Source organism: Lactuca serriola, chromosome 3 (assembly GCF_051521515.1).
Source record: "Lactuca serriola cultivar US96UC23 chromosome 3, Lser_US96UC23_V15, whole genome shotgun sequence".
Classification (NCBI taxonomy): domain Eukaryota; kingdom Viridiplantae; phylum Streptophyta; class Magnoliopsida; order Asterales; family Asteraceae; genus Lactuca; species Lactuca serriola.
Window position 1 is genome coordinate 287,922,383 of NC_136410.1, and position 19,232 is coordinate 287,941,614.

The following is a 19,232-nucleotide window of genomic DNA, read 5'->3' on the forward strand; positions in this document are numbered from 1 at the left end:
CAAAAGAGGATCTATGAAATGGAAGGTCAAGATCAGAGCTTTTTACCTCCAATGGGTTGACAAATAGGAGAACTTTCTGGATCTACAAGCTCCCTTCCAAGATCAACACTTGAACACCACCTTCTATTCTTGCACACACACACACACACACACACACTAAAGGTCTTCTTTCAAGCTCCAAGCTTCATCTAAGGTCATTTAGGGTTTCATGGTCATGAAAAAGGGTGGATGGCTGATCTGAAATGACCTAGGGAAGGATAAAATGAGGCTTATATAGGTCACAGGTAGAGGAATTAGGGTTTTGGGCACTCTGAATGTACGCTGGGCGTACGCCTCTCCACACCCGCAACCATGTAACTTAATACGTTGGCCGTAACCCAGCTTAAGCTGGGCGTACCCAACTAAACACACACATGCATTCTATGCATACATGGGTTGTCTTTGTCACAAAACTCCATTAGGGACCAGTTCTGCCAACAACTTCAAAGTATTATAACTTGTTCGTTCTAAGTCCGTTTCCGACGAACTTTATATCCATGGAAAGGTGGAGAAAATCTCTACACTCCTATCATCACACCCTAGCCTTAAAACCTTCCGAATAAAGCTTAAAATGCATAACAGGCCGAGATATCAATTTACAGTCCTATCCTTGGCTCCCGAAGACATAATTGAAAACATGGTCACTTGAATCATAGCAACTACATCTGAGATGGACTAAATCCTTCCTTTCCCAAAGCTCTAATCCCCATGGCAACTAATGGATGAGCCGCAACCTCAACTAATAAGGCAAATCCAAAATCCGGTGTTACAAATTCAGTCGGTTAAATCCATGTTATATAGCATCTTAGTCTTCTTCAATCTTTGTGTGTGTGTGTGTTTTTTGTTTTGTGTTTATAGGTTCGAAGCAGCCATCAACAATAGACACTTCCACTGCTTGTGTTCAAGCTTGAATAAGTCACCGCTCTCAATCATCCATCGCTACAAACAATCCCCTATTCTTCTCTTTCCCCACTGCTTTATGTCGTCGCCTTTTTATCTCAGGAATATAACGTTTAAAGGTAAAAATACATACATTTGTTCCCTTATTGTTCAAAATTTTATATTTGTAAGAAGTATTCAAGCTTCTCTCCACTTCTTCATCTTTTATCTTGGTCTCTACTTCATTCATTTCTCTAATTTTAATTTTCTTTCTTTTTCCATCTTCCAGGAATGAGGGTTTGGAACGATGGTATTGTATTAATCAATTTATGTGTTCTTGGGTTATGCCATCACCACATTGTGGTTCTGATTGGTTCCCCTTCATTGTATATGGTTATCCATCCTATTTAATTTTTGTTTTTGGATAGCTTGAAGAAAAGGGCAATTTTCGTGTTCCTCAATCATCACAGGTTGAAATTCCTTTATCCTTTGCAGGTTTAGTCACAATCCCTCCTCTCCCTTTTTGATTTATATGTTCTTTTTTTATCTAATCTAATTGAATCGAAATTCGTCTCAACATAAATATGTGTAATCGAAAGTCACATCTCCTCTACTATCAATCTCTGTATTTAAACCCTCTATTTGAAAATCCCTAAACCCATTAGTTTACCCTTTCATTTTTATTAACATAATAGGGTTCAAGATAATTTCGATTAGCTAATTTGTTAATTCTTTATCTCATTTAATTTTCAGGGGTGTCGTTTTTGTTGTTGCCTAAGCCGACCTTCTCCTCCCTGGTTGAAAGGCTTTCCAAGGTAAAAAAAATATCCATCTCTTTCTTTTTGTTTAACCACCACCACTGCCACTTTGGTTCTTTCTTTATATCTGTGTGTATGCTATATATTTGTGTGTATGTTTTTTCACCATTTATGTTTGTTTTCAAAGATCATTTCATAGATTTTTTTAATTGATTAAGATGATATGGAAAATAAAAAGATTTTTTTATTGGTGAGAAAAGTTTGAATTTGTTTAACAACACTAGAAAGTGATCAACTAACAACACAAGTTTATCCTTATCTACACATACATAATATAATATCTCACTTCCTTTTTGCTTACGTTATATTTCCATCTACCCATCACGAAAAGTTTATGGGCTACCCTGCTTGTATCTTAATTTATTTCTCATGTAGAATACTATGTGGTAGGAGCAGTGTAGAGATATAGCAACCAAGTGCTTAAAATACATAGAGCAGTACCACATCAAGTATGTTTTGTGCAAGCAAAAAAAATTATAAACTCTATGGGGTGAAAAAATTAACATATATGTCTTATTTTCTTACTTTCTTGGGCGAAAAATATGGCCTTGTACCAAGTAGAGTTCGAGTCTGTGTTATAATTGTATAAAAATGTGAAATTGTAAATACTTTTTTAGTTAAAAGTCTGACTACATGTTGCATTAAGTTTATGTTTCATTTTTTTTTCTTATATATAGATATCTTATGGAAGTTAAACGATAAGCACTTTAATATAAGGCACTTCAAAGAAAAAAAAAGCCAAAGAAGAAAAAAAAAAAGACCAACATGTCCCTAAGAGAGTAATAAGTGGTGTTTTGCTCTTCTCAACTTAATAGTTTTACCATACGGCCCTTACATATATCATGCTTACTCACTCATTTGTGTTCAATTGCAGAATTTTTGGAAGGACATCCCTGGTATTGCATTTTTATAAATTTGAAGGCTTTTTGGGGAATGATGGAATAAGTTATTAGGGTTTCTAAACTCCAGTATTCAGAAACACATAATTATTTTAGTTTTTATTCATAAATTATATATTATGTTTCTTACTGGTGTTTTAGTTTTTAACCCACAAATTTTGATCGAAATTCAAAAGTAGTTGCATTATAGCACATCAATGGAAGGTTACAACTTTAAATGATTTACTTCTTGCATTTCTCATTTCATTTTCTTAAATGTTTTTAAAATTCACTTTAAAAAGCTGAAGCAAATATTCATTTTGTTTTATAAAAATATATTTTGAAATTCAAATATGATTTTAAATCCCATTTGACATAAATATATGAAGTGATGCCAATATACTAATTTTAATATTTGATCATGGAGTGTATCTTTGCTTAAATTACAATGGGTCCAAGACTCCAAGTTAGACTTCTTCATCCATTAATACAAGCTTAATAACAATCATTTAATAGAGAGTTACGAGGCAGCTAAATTCATATGACGATTTAAATGTAAATATAAGAATTAATGTGTATTTTATAAAAACAGTTTATCATGTATATGGAACATGAAAAAACCATTTTTATAAAAATGATATTAATTTAAAAGTTGAGTAGTTTGATATTTAAAATAATAATAATTGGTTACTTAAACTATTAATTAAAGGATAACTCATAAAAACAATTAGAAAGCTTAAATTGGGTTAGAGTCAATGATATTCAAACTTATAACAGCCACACAACACGTTAATAATATATATCATAATTTTGTAAACATTTAAACTTAATTTTACAAATATGATCATGCTACAACCCTTTTAATGGATTACAAGAACTCTATAAGGTTTACAAATTATGAATTTGATATGGTATGACAAAACCAATGAAAATATAAAATATTATAAATGTTAATTGGGAAAATGACTAACCAAGTAATTAACTTTTTGGTATGTTCACATATAGGTAACTATCTTTTTTTTTGTATATATCTAGATAACAAACTTGTTGGAAGTGTTCACATATGACCATTATGACCTGCTATAGCAGGTTAAATCCTAGATGTAACACTTTCAATAAGTTCGTTACCTAGATGTGTACAAAATAAATAGTTACCCAAATATGAATAAAACGAAAAGTAAAAATAAATTACATGAATGGTCCCTGTGGTTTGGAGGAATTTGTGATTTTGGTCCCTAACTTATTTTTTTAATTCGGCTGGTACTTACTGTTTATTTTTGTTGAGCGTTTGGTCTCTGCTTACCTAAAAAAACTATTTTGCCCTTATTAATTTATTTTTTTAATTAATTTTCTTATTTATGTATTTAGTTTTTATATATTTAAAAAAATTAATAGACCACACATATCTGTATCTCCTCACCATAAACCTCAAACCATTTTTGAGAAATTTAATTCAGATGATCCCTATTGTTTTTTTTGTTGCGCGTTTGGTCCCTATCTTACTTAAAAAGACCATTGTGCCCTTATTAATTTATTTTTTAATTAATTTTCTTATTTATTTATTTATTTTTGATTTATTTAAAAAAATTAGCAAACTCCACATATCTATATCTCCTCACTATAAACCTGAAACCACGTTTGAGAAATTTAATTTAGGACTTACCGGTCACCATCTCATCTCTCATCGTCCCCAACTTTTATTTCTTTTCCATCTTTAGTGACATCAACGTCTTCATCATCCTTCTTTTTTTGGTACTTCAACTCTGGCGAACCAACACCATAACCCACTGTTTCTTCATCTTTAGTGGTTGTGGTGTTGATTCGATGGAGTTGAAGGATCGAAAAAAGAAGGGATGGTGAATACGTTGATATCACTAAAGATGGAAAATAAATAGAAGTTGAGGATGATGAGAGATGAGATTGTATGGAGATACAGATATGTGGGGTCTATTAATTTTTTTTTAAATATATAAAGTATACATACATAATTAAAAAATACTAATAATAAAGGCACAATAGTCTTTTTAGGTAAGATATGGACCAAACTCGTAACAAAATTAAACAATAGGGATTCTCTAAGTTAAAAAATAAATTAATTAAAAATTAAACAGTAAAGATCATCCGAGGAGATACAAATATGTGGGGTCTATTAATTTTTTTAATATGTAAAAAATAAATACATAAATAAGAAAATTAAATAAAAAATAAATTAATAAGGACACAATAGTCTTTTTAGATAAAACAGGGACCAAACACGCAATAAAAATAAACACTAGGGGCCATCCAAGTTAAAAAAAATAAATTAGAGACAAAAAACACAAATTCCCCCATACCACAGGGACCATTCGTGTAATTTACTTTTACTTTTCGTTTTGTTCATATTTGGGTAATTATTTTTTTGTACACGTCTAGGTAACGAATTTGTTGAAAATGTTCACATCTAGGATTTAACCTGCTATAGCAGGTCATAATGGTCATATGTGAACACTTCCAACAAGTTTGTTACCTAGATATGTACAAAAAAAGATAGTTACATATATGTGAACATACCAAAAAGTTAATTACCTTGGTAAGTCATTTTCCCATGTTAATTTACAATTTTATAGGTCTTAACATGGTGGTGCGACCGATTATTCAGAAATCCATTGTTTTTTATGTTATCGAAATAAAATTAATTCACCGACAAAATAATATTTAACGTTAGCCGAAAGAAAATGGATTGTCGAAGATAAAATATTCAGTGACATAAACAACTCTTAATGTCACGTGCAACTTTTAGGCCATTCATCGATTTCATTTTAACTTAGGATATTAATATTACCAGTTTTATCCCTTAAAAATTATAAAAGCAATAATCAATAATGGTTCTCAAACGTTCTATTATGCATCGGTGATGGATTTGAAGAACCAGTGCCTGAAAACTTTATTCGCATCCCTAATGATATGGTGATTCCCTTCATTGCAAAAGAAAAGTCATTGAATGCTTTGATTGATGCAATCTTTCCATCCATGGAAATTTACAGATTTGAATCAGATTATATTATTCCACATGCAATTTTATCCACAAGAAATCATAGTGTCGATGAGATTAATAATTATTTGATCGGCGGATTCAATAGAAAAGAGAGAATTTATTATAGTTTTGATGAAGCTATAAATGATATAAATAAAATTTATCTTGTGGAATTCTTGAATACACATAGTGTTACTGATTTACCCCTACATTACCTACGACTTAAATTTGGATGCCTGATAATATTGTTACTGAATCACGGCTCATCAAATGGATTGTGTAACGACACTCGATCAATATGTAAAAGTTTTCACCCTAATGTTATTGATGCTGAAATAGATGTTGGTCAACGTGTTAGAAAGAGGGTATTTTTGCCAATAATCCCTCTATTTCCATCTGAAGATGACATGTTCCTGTTCCAGCTGAAGAGAAAAAAATTTCCAATTCGATTATGATTAGCGATGACAATCAATAAAGCTCATGGACAAACAATTCAAAGTGTATATATAAATACTACAGAATCGGTTTTCTCGCATTAATAACTTTATCTGGCAAAGGGATATAACGTGAAAATACAAAATTATTAGTGAAGTCTAACAATCAATTCAATGGTAGTGAAGCTTATAAATAAAATCTGATGTATAAAGTAGTGTTGTACGATTAATAATTTACAATAAATCATGTGTTCATACACATTTTTAAATAGTCTGAACTTTTTTTTTATTCTTTCTAATTTCATATTTACTAGCATAACTTTTATTGATAATTGTTCAGTTGTAGTAAAATATTTGCGCAAAAAAAAAACTAATCGCCTTTAGAAACTATATTTTGAAAAAACCATTTGCACCCATCGCTTGACACGGGTAAACGGCTAGTGTGTGTGTGTGTGTGTATATATATATATATATATATATATATATATATATATATCTTTATACCTTAAAAAGCATTTACAAGATTTTGCTGAATTTTAAGAGGTACAAGCTTTTAAGCATCATATACAATAATTTTATGCATCAGAGAATAATAAATCTTATCCGGTCAAAGACAAATTTTGAATAGGTCTTCTAAGCTTATCTTCAAATTGAATGAGTTAAATATGAAAAAGTCAAATAAGATGATGATGATAAGATTTTGAATGGGTCAAAGTTTGACCAAGTGTTCCTCATATCCAATTGAATCGGTAAATACTAAATCTTATCCGGTCAACACTTATGAAAAAGTCAAATAAGATGATGATGATAAGATTTTGAATGGGTCAAAGTTTGACCAAGTGTTCCTCATATCCAATTGAATCGGTAAATACTAAATCTTATCCGGTCAACATTTATGAAAAAGTCAAATAAGATGATAATGATAAGATTTTGAATGGGTCAAACTTTAACCAAGTGTTCCTCATATCCAATTGAATCGCTAAATACTGAATCTGTCAATAATAATAAAAAAGTCAAATAAGATGACGATAAGTGTAACGACCCAATTTTCACATCCAAAAATTTCGTTTTTAAAACATTACTTTAGAAAACATTAATAATTAAAAAAATTGTTTGATCAAACCACATTACAACGTTTACCATGTCTAAAAGCCAGATCATACAACCAATCGAAATATCAGAGTATAAATCCCAGAGAACTCTCGTAAAGGCGGAAACCAGTGTGTGTGCATGATGTGCCGCTACCGCGCCAGCTCCTTCCCCTTCGATGAAGAGGTACCTGAAACCAAAACTGTAAACTGTAAGCACAAAGCTTAGTGAGTTCCCCCATAATACCTCATACCATGCATGCATATAACAAACAACATTCAGCTAGGAGTTACGGGCCTCGCCCACACTGGGGAAGATACAGGCCCTACCCACACTTCGCTAGCCGGGAGATACGGGCCTCGCCCACACTTGTGAAGATACGGGCCCTGCCCACACTTGTGAAGATACAGGCCCTGCCCACACTTCGCTAGCCAGGAGATACGGGCCTCGCCCACACTCTACTATCTGGGAGATACGGGCCTAGCCCACACTCCACTCTCGGAGAGATACGGGGCTTGCCCACACTCAACCGCTAACTCATAATATACAAGTATCACACAGACAACAAGTATAGACAACTCTATCATACCGACACATATATCATACTTGACTAAACCAAGAGATACGGGCTTGGACCACACTGTAGTACTAACATCTCGTCTACACGGGTCGGCCTTGGTGCCTTAGACCCGTTCCTACTGGAAAGGAAACTCACCTCAAAATAGTTGCTGGCCTGTGTGGGAATTGACTGTCTATTGTTGCTGCTGCTCCGGAAATCCTCCGGCTATAATTCCCACAAAACACTCAATTAAACACCGCTAACTGACTCTCAGGTAAATTGACCATTTTACCCTTGATCAAGTTAAAAGTCAAAGCCAGGGTCATCTTTCAGTTGACCCGACTCGCCGAGTTGGCTCCCCAACTCGCCGAGTCCTTACCCAATCAACTGTCCTGCATCCCGTCTCTACTCGTCGAGTTGGGCGTTGACTCGACGAGTTCTCCTTCCAAACTGATATCCAAGTCCTTCATCCTACTCACCGAGTTGTATGAACAACTCGACGAGTTCTCCTTCCAAACTGATATCCAAGTCCTTCTTAAAATACTTTACTTGACCTTTTAGAAAACGTTTTCTTTTTCAAAATCTTTTGACCCCTCGATTTGAGTTCAGACACCCCCCAAAGGTGTGTCTGAATCCCTCAAACCAGGGCTCTGATACCAACTTGTAACGACCCAATTTTCACATCCAAAAATTTTGTTTTTAAAACATTACTTTAGAAAACATTAATAATTAAAAACATTGTTTGATCAAACCACATCACAACGTTTACCATGTCTAAAAGCCAGATTATACAACCAATCGAAATATCAGAGTATAAATCCCAGAGAACTCTCGTAAATGCGAAAACCAGTGTGTGTGCATGATGTGCCGCTACCGCGCCAGCTCCTTCCCCTTCGATGAAGAGGTACCTGAAACAAAAAATGTAAACTGTAAGCACAAAGCTTAGTGAGTTCCCCCATAATACCTCATACCATGCAAGCATATAACAAACAACATTCAGCTAGGAGTTACGGGCCTCGCCCACACTCGGGAAGATACGGGCCCTACCCACACTTCGCTAGCCGGGAGATACGGGCCTCGCCCACACTTGTGAAGATACGGGCCTTTCCCACACTTCGCTAGCCGGGAGATACGTGATGGATTTTGGTCCTAAGAACGTCCTATGTGCTCATACAAACCCTAATGCTTGGATCTAGGTTTCTCTATTGTACATGCAAGTTATCCAAGGCTATAAACCCTAATTCTAGCATATGGAAATCGATATTAACATATAATTAGGTTTAAGATATTACCTTGATTGTTATGTAGTAATAACAATCCCAGTTCCTCCTTTAATTGACTTTGGAAGGCTTAGAGTCACAAGTGTCACTCCTCTAATGGCTCACAAACACCATAAGCAAGAGGATGAAGAGGAGAGAGGTTAGAGGCTGCCCAAAAACGTGTAAAACCCTAGAAGGTTGCTTGTCCACGTTTTTGGTCCTTAAGGGATCTATATATAGTGAGGCAATTAGGGTTATCTAACATGGAAACCCTAATTTGGATGCTTAAGCCCTAAGCAACCCATGGAGCCCTTTCCTTAAGGCCTTGGACGATTTCATATGGGCTTCCCCCATAGAATTCGTCCACCTTATAATATAAGGCAATCCATGGCCCAAATTGCAATTATCTTATAATTACAATTCCAGTCCCTTAAGTTTAATTAATCTCTTTTAGTCACAAAACTAATTACCAATTAATTCTTGACTAATATTAATTAAACAATATGATTTCTCCTTTAATATATTATTCCCATAATAAATCATATTTAATCTTTTCTCTCCATAATTCATCCTATCAAGTTGCTTTGGTGAAGGCAACCCAAAAGGACCATGCACCATCGGGTCAAGTACATACCAAAATAGTTATGGACTTAGACACTAATCCAACAGTCTCCCACTTGGATAAGTCTAATAACTATTATGCGTATGACTTTAGATCCTGATCTGCAATCGTAGCTTTCCAAAGCCGCTGTCAACTCTGATCCTATCAGATACGCGTGTCCTTAGATAAGGGATCATATATTCCTCCATTCTAGATATCATATGAGATATGATTTCAAATCATTCTCTTTGTACTATTTCTCGAATTCCGATTTATGACGAATGACTAATTGAACAAATCAAATTAGCCATAGCCCGGCCGAGTATTTACGTTTGTCATCACTAAACCATCGAGGGGCCCAAAGATATCACTTTTATCCTACTTTAGATAAAAGGAACAGATAAACTTTGATACAATGCTTGCTTGCACTCACTCACCGAATTACACACAACAATATGTTTTATAACACCAAGTTACTAGTGCGTTTACATATTATCAATGTGCAACCGATTTGCAAGATACAACTCACACATCTCGGTTTCAAGAATATAAGATGTTATCGTCTCACCAATCACTCGTGATACAATCCATGGAGTGATCCAAGTGAGCGTGGGTTTAATCCAATGCTCAAATCATATTCATAAGCACTCATGAACGTTGCAGCAAACATTTTCTTATGTCTAATACTCTTTTAAACAATCCACACACCAATTCACGACAGTCTTCATTCATATCTACTTCCAACATATGAATGACTGTGGCCCATTCGAATAATTTGACTGTTCTTAACCAATTAAATTATTCAAGAAGTCAAAATATGCAAATGTGAAACACAAGAATAATACTAATCCCATATGGCCTCAACCCTTTGAGCATAAATAAAACACCTTTTATTTATCTCCATATCGATTACTCATTATTTGTCGTTTCGGTTAATCAACTTCTTACTTGAAATACAACACTTGTCCCATGCTCCTAGCATGCACACAATGTTTACCTATGGTTCTTACTTTGTGAAATAGATCACATTGAACACATTTCCAATCATTCTCATTTCACAACTCTAAATCCTTTTTCATAAGTGTAAGAATATCAAATTCTTGCCACTTATAGAATATGCTAGATTCTAACAATTTTATGCAATGATACTTTTGTAATGTCACTGCACCAAAGTCACAAAGACTATTGCCAATGATATTACAAAGTCCTCTATTGGAGATTGTTACAAGACAATTCCTTAGATATGATGTCTCTCACTCAAAGTACATTCTTTGAACATCCTTTTGCATAAAAGTTTCTAATCTAGTCATAAATGTTCAATATTCAATTCCCAATATGGACACGCTTCCATATTTTCCATATGACAACTCATTCTTAATAGAATCTTTTATATTCATAATAATGTCGATATAGTCCATTCAATACCATGCTTCCAACTACTCACAAGCAACCAATCCTCGTCGAACTTGGATTGTCCTTTGATAGTTGTTTAATTATTTTAGTCCAAACCGATTCTAGTCCTTTTTCCCTCTAAATGCGCTAGACATTTGGAAAATTTTAGAATGGTCAAACATTAAAGCATTTGCAATCGATCCTATACCCGAAACGTATGGGATACGACACACAATGTTTTATTTGCTATGTTCTCAAAATTCGAATTGTGAAGAGGAATGCCGTAATCATAATCGAAATTTTAAGAACACACTATGTACCTTTGACTAAATTTTATTAACATTTCTCAACCTAATCCTTTAGATTTGAAATGAAGCATAATATTCTCTCCCTTAATTATAGCAAAACAACTATTCAACCCTTACGACTTTGTAAGATATAACTTTTGTTTTCTATAATTAATATTGCCAACTTGCAATACTTTCCATAATAATCATACAATCATAACTTTTATGCTCCCACTATCATGATGATTACTATAAAACATAATACTTATGCTCCCACTAGCTTCGACATGTATTCATAAACATCTTAACTTTCAGAAAAACAATACATATTGAATTTCTTAAGTCCATGTTTCTAATACTTAATGCTTTGATAATCTTTTATCAAAGCTTCTTGAACTTATACACCTTTGCCTTAGATAGTTCATACGCATGTCTAAACAATTAAGACTAATTGCCAAACCTCACAATTCAAATTATGGAAAGGGATACCGTAACCATAATCGAATTCGAGAATGCAATTTTACAATCACTATCTTCTTAAAATCTTTCTTAGTGAAAGCATTTCCTCACAATCATTTTCATGAAGGAGGAAATCTTATGACACTTAGATTTAAATGGTGTATTTGTTCCTATCCATGTGAATTTGTCAAAACCAAGGTTTACGACAAATTCAAACTCATATGGATCGAACTTTCTTAATCTTGATTTCTTGCCTTATGGTAGCACAGCTGCCCACCATGTCTTCCAAGTAGTTAAGCAGCTCACCTTTTCTTATCAGTGTACTTTCCATTGATTAAGGTCCTTGCCTTTTATGCATTCAAATGAGAACTCATAGGACTCAAATGCATAATTAACTCGATTGGATTGGCACAGAAACAAAATAATGTCAACACGATAGGTTGTAAACCTCAACTCGTGTGCTAGTGATGATCGATAAGGTTTATTTGATTTGTTCTTGTAACCTTTCAAGACCATTAAGACTCCCACTTACTCCTTGACATATAAGATTCTCTTGTCAAAACATTTCTTGACAAACAAATATTCAAGAGTTAGTGTAGTTTTTATCAAAACACTTCATAAATTGGTCTTAGTTGGTCTTTGTCTTATCCAAGACATCACAACTTTCCACATTTGATGAATGTTACAAACCTTCTTAATACTTGTCACTCATTATCACAATCTTAACTTTAAGACTTGTTATTGGAACGATGTACGATAGACTTCTTGATTTAACCATTTCTTCAATCCTTGATTCCTCTTCTTAAACATACAATTGTACTAAGACTCACTTAGAGGATCAATTGAGATATGGTTCTTAATCATTAAGACCTATCATAAAGCATAAAAGGTACTCTCCCTTCTTCTTAGAATGGAGAAACTTTTATCTTTCTGCCTACTTGATTCTTCTTATTCGTTCTACTATTGATTTAAACCTTTTTAATCAATTCTGAATTACACTTAATCTTATAAGTGTAATCATATTTACTAAACTTTCAGTAAACCATGACGAATATCTTGTTACTCTTATGGTGAACACGCAACTTTGTGTGCTCGGTCTCCTAGTCCTTCACTTGACACTTTGTCAATGAATTAGTCTAATTTCTAAATACGAAATTTCTCATTCATCGTGCAACCAAGTTGCATGATTCCAAGTTTATGTCCAATTGAAACTTGGGCGATGAGAAACTCTCCCTATTTGGTAAATTCTCAACTTTCCATAAATAACATAATAAGAACCAAATCCATTATTGCTAATATTCAAACATCAATTTTTCATATACGCCATTGCAAGGATAAATAAATAATATAAAATCAAAATTTATTTTTTATTGTGGAAAATATTTTGTCCTTACAATGCAATTCATTGAAAAACTATGCTAATACATCTTTCTTAGCTATCTAATTCTAACTCTAAGTAGTAGCTCAAGAATCTAATCTTCGAGAAATGCGATCGAAATCCATTCCTTCACGGTTAGATTCTGCTCACTTCTTCCTTTAAGCTTTATTTCTTTTCTTCGATAATACAAAACATCAATTGTGATCTTATCACATTATGTATTAAGAATATAGAATAGAAGCTTAAAAGAGTTAGTTAATGGATTTTACCTATATTAGAGCCATACGTTTCGACTCTCCCATATCTTAGATCTCTTAGGTAAATGGGGCAGCTTCGTCTCCAATGCCCTTTCTCTTGGAAATAAAAGCTGATTGACTCTCTTGGAACAGGACATGGAACTACTTCAGACATTGCCTTTCTCTTATGATCAAACTTTTCGATCATAGCATGTCTTTCGTTGCCATTGTCTATATCCATAGAGGTCTTGAAGACAGATTCACCAATCAACTTTGCTTTTCTATTGCGCCAAACCATTGCTGATTCAGTAGCAATAAGCATATATGTGAGATCTATAAGGGTCACGTCGCGGTTCATCATATAGTACTCTCTTACGAACTCACTATATGAGTTAGGAAGTGACTGAAGAACCCAATCAACAGCCATTTCCTCACAGACAATGGATCCCAACATTCTTAACCTATCAATGTGTGACTTCATCCCTAGGACGTATGCACACACCGACTTTCCTTCTTTATGTTTACTTGCCAAAAGGGATTGAGTGATCTTGAACTTTTCAAGCCTTTGAACTTGTGGGTTAGGGAGAATAATTTGAGGAGGAGGAGGAAGTGAAGTATGATCTCTTGTTCCTCGATCGAATCGTGGAATATCATCTTCATGTGGAATGCTTGTTCCACGGGATTTGGGAAAACCATAGTTCTCGAACTTTGACATCTACAATACGGGAGAAAACGAATTCAGGTTAGTTGATTGATTGAGTCCTTAGTAAATCACCCAAATGAGATACTAAGGCTAGGACCCAACACAATATTCTACAACTCGGGAGAGGGATGCCGTAACCCAAATTGCAGAACATTTGAAGGTAAGTGAATGACGATTCACTAATTTCCACCATGATAAACGAAAAGGAAATTTAAGTTTTAAATCTATGAAAACTCCTAGATCTTATGAGATTCATTGAACATTTCAATGGCATGTTTAAATCTCGATATGCCCCTCTCGTTTGTGACTGGGACGCCGAGGATCACAAAGCGGGTGTGAATAACCATGCAAACTTACATGGTGCCCTCACATGTTACAGTCACCTGTTCGATGTGCCGTTAAACCACACACGCTCCACCGAACTATGACAAACATTGAGTCACCCTTTGCTACCTTTGCTTAGAACCATTTAGTGTGCCGGTAAACCACACACGCTCCACTAACGTCTTTGCAAGGGCACAAAGTGTAATTTCATGGAATTGCATCAATTCACTTTTACCTAAGTAACTAAGATTGGGAATTTTATGAAAACATTTAGTTACTTTAATAATTCATCATACTTATAATGGAAGGTTTCGTCCTATCCTACCCGTTCGGCTAACGACCCTCCACTAGTCAAGAGTGCGGTGGGTAAGAGTGGATACCCATTCAATCGCCATTTTATAGGCAATTTCCTTAAACACCCCTTATAGACCAGCTTCGTGAATGAGGCCTACTAACGGTAAGACTGACTTTTACTCATACATATATATAATGTTAGACTTTTAATGTTTTATATATATATATATATATATATATATATATATATATATATATATATATATATATATATAGTATAGGGTGTATTTTACACTTTTAAAATATTAGGTGGTCAAATTTAACAATTATACTTTTAATTCAATTAAATTTTAAACCTAAACTTTTATGGATTTATTAAACCTCTTTTAATTATACTCCTTAATTAATTAATAAAACCATAAGGGTGTAATTTGAACTTTTCAAACAATACTAGGGTTTTTAGAATTTAACATTCCTAATTAAACTTTTAATCAACTTTTAAATTCCAAAACTTGAGGGCAAGTTTTGAAACATTTCAACACATTAAGGTTTTAACTATTTAAATTTCAAAACAACAAAACTATTGGGTTCAAGTTTAAACTATAAAACCTAAAGGGGAAAATATGAAACATTTCATAACACAAGGATCAAATAACAAATAATCTAAAATTAACATTTAATCACATAATTATCCATATTTGATTTATTTAATGATTTTTTTGCAAAATAATTTATCAATTTAATCAAAATAATTAACCAATTATCACATAAGGAAACAAATATTTTATTAATTGATAAATATCTTCAATTAGATCAAGAATATAGTCAAATATATCATAAAATCGGATTTATATTGATCTAATGTGATAAGGTAATTATCCCAAAGCAAAAACAACAAGAAATCCCGAGATATGCTCCATCTGACGAGTTGACTCGTCGAGTCAAGCATGGACTCGTCGAGTCTGCATGGACTCGGCGAGTTCATCTATGGACTCGGCGAGTCCAGCCTCCAGAAACCCAAAAATCGAATTTTTTAAACATATCAAGCATCAATACAATAGAAACCTGTCTAGGCTCTGATACCACTGATGGGTTTTGGTCCTAAGAACATCCTATGTGCTCATACAAACCCTAATGCTTGGATCTAGGTTTCTCTATTGTACATGCAAGTTATCCAAGGCTATAAACCCTAATTCTAGCATATGGAAATCGATATTAACATATAATTAGGTTTAAGATATTACCTTGATTGTTATGTAGTAATAACAATCCCAATTCCTCCTTTAATTGACTTTGGAAGGCTTAGAGTCACAAGTGTCACTCCTCTAATGGCTCACAAACACCATAAGCAAGAGGATGAAGAGGAGAGAGGTTAGAGGCTGCCCAAAAACGTGTAAAACCCTAGAAGGTTGCTTGTCCACATTTTTGGTCCTTAAGGGATCTATATATAGTGAGGCAATTAGGGTTATCTAACATGGAAACCCTAATTTGGATGCTTAAGCCCTAAGCAACCCATGGAGCCCTTTCCTTAAGGCCTTGGACGATTTCATATGGGCTTCCCCCATAGAATTCGTCCACCTTATAATATAAGGCAATCCATGGCCCAAATTGCAATTATCTTATAATTACAATTCCAGTCCCTTAAGTTTAATTAATCTCTTTTAGTCACAAAACTAATTACCAATTAATTCTTGACTAATATTAATTAAACAATATGATTTCTCCTTTAATATATTATTCCCATAATAAATCATATTTAATCCTTTCTCTCCATAATTCATCCTATCAAGTTGATTTGGTGAAGGCAACCCAAAAGGACCATGCACCATCGGGTCAAGTACATACCAAAATAGTTATGGACTTAAACACTAATCCAACAATACGGGCCTCGCCCACACTTGTGAAGATACGGGCCCTGCCCACACTTCAATATCCGGGAGATACGGGCCTCGCCCACACTCTACTATCTGGGAGATATGGGCCTAGCCCACACTCCACTCTCGGAGAGATACGGGCCTTGCCCACACTCAACCGCTAACTCATAATATACAAGTATCACACAGAAAACAAGTATAGACAACTCTATCATACCGACACATATATCATACTTGACTAAACCAAGAGATACAGGCTCGGCCCACACTCTAGTACTAACATCTCGTCTACACGGGTCGGCCTTGGTGCCTTAGACCCGTTCCTACTGGAAAGGAAACTTACCTCAAAATAGCTGCTGGCCTGTGTGGGAATTGACTGTCTGTTGTTGCTGCTGCTCCGGAAATCCTCCGGCTATAATTCCCACAAAACACTCAATCAAGCACCGCTAACTGACTGTCGGGTAAATTGACCATTTTACCCTTGATCAAGTTAAAAGTCAAAGCCAGAGTCATCTTTCAGTTGACCCGACTCGCTGAGTTGACTCCCCAACTCGCCGAGTCCTTACCCAATCAACTGTCATGCATCCCGTCTCTACTTGTCGAGTTGGGAGTTGACTTGACGAATTCTCCTTCCAAACTGAGATCCAAGTCCTTCATCCTACTCACCGAGTTGTATGAACAACTCGCCGAGTTCATCTTCATCTGATGAACAATTTATGCTGTGACTCGCCGAGTTGTATGAACAACTCGCCGAGTCTGATCTTGATCTAAGAAGATTGCCTTGAACTCGCCGAGTCAGGGCGTTGACTCGCCGATGGGTGAGTTCGGCTACCAACTCACCGAGTCCACCCAGGACTCACTACTTCAACTCGACACAATGAAAAGGGGACAAACTCGGAGACTCGCGACCAGACTCGCCGAGTCAGACGAGCGACTCGCCGAGTCTGATTCATGAAAAAGCCATATACGTGATTTTGCTCGAATCTAGTCCATGCCAATCATAGATCTGGGCTCTTAGGGCCTGGTTTACACGTAAAGTTTCCAACTTTACGTGTAGATCATCACCAATAAAGGTTCTAAGGCTTAAAGTGCACCAAAAGGGGTAGATCTAGGGCTTGTGTGCAATATGACTCCATAAAGGCAGTAGATCCAAGCTCCAGGGACTGAATGGGGGTCTAGATCTAAAGGCTAACAACTTGAATCAACCAACAATGCACAACCAAGCTTGGGACATGGTTCAAGAGGGACTTTAATGGAGTAATAAGCATAGAAACAGAGGGAAAAGGAGTTATACCTCAAAGAAATTACTGAGAGAACACAGAGATGCTTGGCTTCCTTCCCTTCCTCTTGATTTACTCCTCTTCCTTCTCAAAATCTTCAAGGAAAACACACTAATAAGCCTCAAACTCACAAGAACAAGGGATAGGACGTATGGAGGGCTTCTGAGGGTGAAGGGGGCGGAGTTGGGGCGCAAATGGTCGTTTAAATAGGGTGCAAACCCGTGGAAATTAGGGTTTCATCAGACAGCGCGGACTCGCCGAGTCGCCAACTTAACCGCGTCCCAAGTCTTGTCTCTACTCGGCGAGTCGGGCCTCCAACTCGCCGAGTCCCAGGCCAATAATACCAAATACTTAGATAATCTTACATACCAGGAACCAGGTGCTACAATAAGATTTTGAATGGGTCAAAGTTTACCAAGTGTTCTTCATATCCATTTGAATTGGTCTAATACGATGTACACGTTATAAACATTTCATATAAACTGGAAGAGGCACATTGATCTAGCATTCGTCTATCATGAATGCCTTGTCATTGACCGCAAAACCTTGGTTCTCTCTCATGCTCGCTACCTCCTCCTTTGTTTTTCTTTCTATTAAAATCGAATAAGCCCAAAAATGTCTTACGTTTAATCCTAGCCCAGGTATAAGAAATCTCTATCTGTTCGTCATTTTGTTTAACAAATTTTTTATGTCATTTTGTTGATCCGCATTCGTCGCTTTGCGCGGGTAAACGGCTAGTATATATATATATATATATATATATATATATATATATATATATATATATATATATATATATATATATAAGAGACACCTTAACAAGTTGTTACAAGAGAGATATTTTAATTTATATTGAAAATACAATATAAACTATCCCAATCACATTTATTAAAACACATCACATCACTAACCAGTACGAATCAATCACCCACCTTAACCCATGACATCACTAACGAGTACGAATCAATCATCCACCTTATTTAGGAGTGTGAGTAATAAAAGCCGAAATACCAATCAATCATCTTTTAATTTTTAAAATAATAAATAATAAAATTATTTGTATGGTTGTTAAAATCTTGATCTTGATTTTAAAATCCAATGATTTTAAGATCATACGCGAGAAAAACGATCTCGATCTCACTACGATCCGGATCTCACCTCTTTAGTTTTTTATATAGTCATGTTTCAATAATTTGTCTATTTAACTTGAAATAGAGCATGACAAGTTGAAAAAAGTCTCATAGAGCATCACTATTTCATCATTCCATTTCAAATCAGGTAGATCATACTCGCAATAATCTATTTATGATCTTATGTCTTTTGTTGTACATGATACAATGATTTTTTTCTAATTAAGATGTTTTCTTCTTAATTTTTACTGTTTGCAACAACAAAAATTATGGTGTATGCTTAAGAAGTTAAAGTTGATTTCACTA

General features: G+C 34.8%; 1 long non-coding RNA gene across 4 annotated transcripts; it reads left to right on the forward strand.

The window, feature by feature from the left end:
• The first annotated feature begins 552 nt into the window (after nucleotides 1-552).
• LOC145094046 (uncharacterized) lies at nucleotides 553-2,860 on the forward strand. Of its 4 annotated transcripts, none has more exons than XR_013703201.1 (5): nucleotides 553-1,058; nucleotides 1,208-1,413; nucleotides 1,672-1,733; nucleotides 2,414-2,525; nucleotides 2,611-2,860. It is a non-coding gene; the product is annotated as an uncharacterized LOC145094046 (long non-coding RNA). The 4 variants fall into 4 exon arrangements; XR_013703202.1 differs by having other exon boundaries at nucleotides 2,414-2,515; XR_013703203.1 differs by lacking the exon at nucleotides 2,414-2,525 and having other exon boundaries at nucleotides 556-786; nucleotides 898-1,058.
• Nucleotides 2,861-19,232: the final 16,372 nt, after the last annotated feature.